This window comes from Molossus molossus, unplaced genomic scaffold, assembly GCF_014108415.1.
Source record: "Molossus molossus isolate mMolMol1 unplaced genomic scaffold, mMolMol1.p scaffold_m16_p_3, whole genome shotgun sequence".
NCBI lineage: Eukaryota > Metazoa > Chordata > Mammalia > Chiroptera > Molossidae > Molossus > Molossus molossus.
In genome coordinates, this window is record NW_023425366.1 from 94,976,248 (window position 1) to 94,979,135 (window position 2,888).

At 38.0% G+C, this 2,888-nt stretch overlaps 1 pseudogene; it reads right to left on the reverse strand.

The window, feature by feature from the left end:
* Positions 1 to 1,251: 1,251 nt before the first annotated feature.
* LOC118642086 lies at positions 1,252 to 1,818 on the reverse strand (annotated as a pseudogene).
* Positions 1,819 to 2,888: the final 1,070 nt, after the last annotated feature.

The window sequence follows — 2,888 nt, forward strand, 5'->3', positions numbered from 1 at the left end:
TAATAGTTATTTTCTGTCTGTTGCATAATGTCTGAAATCAATTGTTTAATATATTTTGTTGAGTTTTCTGCTTCAGGAGGAAGTGAAATTTCTGTCACATTTAATCATTCATGGAAAGAGTAGAATTTTCCTTGCTAGTTTTTATAATTTTCGTTTTTCGGCTCATATTCCTTATATGTTCATCCATTGTAACAGTTTTCCTTTAGTTCTTTGAACATATTTATAACATCTGTGTGAAGTTTTTGTCCACTGAATTCACCATCTTGGCCATTTTAAGGTTGGTTTCTATTGATTGCATTTTACCTTACTATGTATAACAATATTTAAGGTTTTGTATGCCTAGTATTTTTTCATGTTGCCCTTTATTGAAAAAACATTGTAAAAACTCTGGATTAATTTTTTATTTTACCAAACCATTAAATTACTAACCAACCACAATGGACTTGTGTAAGTTTGATTTTTTTTCTTTTTTTTTTAATCCTCACCCACGGACATTTTTCTATTTTCAGATAGAGTGGGAGGAAGGTAGAGAGAGAGATACATCGACATGAGAGGGACATATTGACTGGTAGCTTCCCACACGACACTGACCAGGGCCGGGGATGAACCACAACTGAGGTATGTGCCCTTGACTGAAATCAAACCCTCGACTCTTTGGTCCATGGGCTGATGCTCTAACCGCTGAGCCAAACCAGTCAGGGCTGTAAGTTCAATTTTGTGCTTTGTTAGAAAGACTCTTTGGAAAGTCCAAGGTGTTTCTCAAGCCCCTCTTACTTGTAGAGTCTATCTTCAAATTATTTATTACTTGTTTATCTTTTAGGACTTGGTTTTAATTTGTTTTACGGTAGGTTTAAAGTCACCTTACTTCAGGGCTTGGTCCTTATTTCCAAAGCTGGCTTCTGATCTGTGATAAATGTATATGATATTAAGGAGGTGTTAAGATCTCTCTACTGATATTTTCTTGACAATATAAAAACAACAAAGTAAAATGCTGTAAACTCTAATTTAAATATTTGCAAGTCTCTCTCTTAGGTAATAAGTAGTTTCAGGTAACCAGACCTTAGTGGTACCTTCTGGAACGAGAGCCTATATAAGTTGACTATGCTTTAGCTTGTTTGGACTTGATTCATATCCTGGAAAGAAGCTCCTTTTATTTCTAGAATATTCTAGAATGTCTCTGAAATTAGAGTATAAAATTTACTTCATTTAAAAAATTTTTTTAGTGAATGGTATTTTATTTAGTCATTTTGTTCACAACTGGAACTCAAGGAATTTAGAATTAACAACCTTGCCCCTGAGCTTCTTATAAACACCAGAAAAAGTTTCAATCTTGTGTTCCACATGGTTCTGCTGCACTTTATCCAAAGAAACCTTTGTGAGCTGGCAGGCATCCAGATTCACCTGGATTCCCTTGTCCACAATTTCACTTGAGAAGACTAAGTCTTCCAGGATCCTGTGTACACAGCTGTCAGAGTGTGGTTTCTGGGATGCTCTGCCTTTGTGTGTGCAACTTTTTCAAGTTGGCTCATGCAGGATTCTTCCCTGAGCATTAGAGACAATGTTCTTCCCACTGAACTTTTTCTCCAGTTCAAATACTTACCAGACTTGGTTTTTCAAGAAAGATTTCAGTTGAGGAATAAGAACAAAGATCATAATAGCTTTCTGACCCTCTATCAACTTTAATTTCCTTGGCCGCTGTTATTTTCAGCCCCTTAGCTGGGCCTTCAGGTCTGAATTCATCTCCAGCTTCAGGAGAGCCTAAGAGATGCTGGACGAGAACTTACCTGGCTGTTTGCCATTGGGCTTCACAATCTTCATGCTCTATCTGAACGTGTCCTCCTTGTTGAGCACTATGAAGAGAACACTTTATTTTTACAGTTTTTCAGCAATGTGTTGGATATAATGAGATATTGAGGTATTGAAAAATCAACTGATGAAGTTACAATTCAGTTCACAATGCATTCACCCATGCTGCCTCTTTAATATCACTCAGATGTATTCCATCCTCTCCTCTTTGACTGCCACCATCTGTCCAGGCTTTTATAGTTACCTACTTGGTTTACTGGCACTGATCTCCTGGTGTCCACATAGCAGCTGTATAGAGTATAACTGCGTTTTTTAAATGCACATGTCATCACTTGGAGTGTAAAATCCTCCTCTGCATTTAGTAGTGGACATTATTTATAGATGAAAGGAATGAGAGGGTGAAGAAGAAATATCCTTGAAAGAGAACAAAAAAGCATAACATTCTGAACAGCTGGGTCTTGATTTCATGAACCATCCATTCCTAAGGTTTCAGACTTCTCTTTACAAGCTCCATGCTTTGACTTCGGTGAATTTTTCCCACATTCTACGCCCCACTTCAGACCATGTTGCTCTCATCCGATTTACTCACAGTGTCTTCCTCATCCATGCATATCTAAATCTCCCGTGTTGACACTCACTTTCAGATTAACAACTTCCTAGAAGGTTTGCTGGTCTTTGGATTTCTCTTTCTGAAATTCTGCCCCCTGGATTGCCTCCTCCTCCCGGACGGCACCCAAGTGACTGAGGACGTCCTCCTACTACATTCAATCCAGCTTCCCAGAATTAGGTTTTCTGGAAGTTAAAAAAATTTTTCTGCATTGTTTGGCCAGGGGAATAAAACTCAGCTAGGCTACCAGGTATCTTTTTTCCCAACACTTTTGAGTAAATATTTACTGTGCATTTAATATAAACTTTTGGGGGGGGGGGTGTTGGATATACAACAGATTAAACTAGGGTTCTGTTTTCAGAGTGCTGACAGTATTCTGGAGGATGTGGGCCATTAAAATAGTGAGAAGTTCTATGAAGAAAGTAGAATGTCATTGTAGTGCCTAGTTGAATCACCTATCTCAGTCTACAAGGGA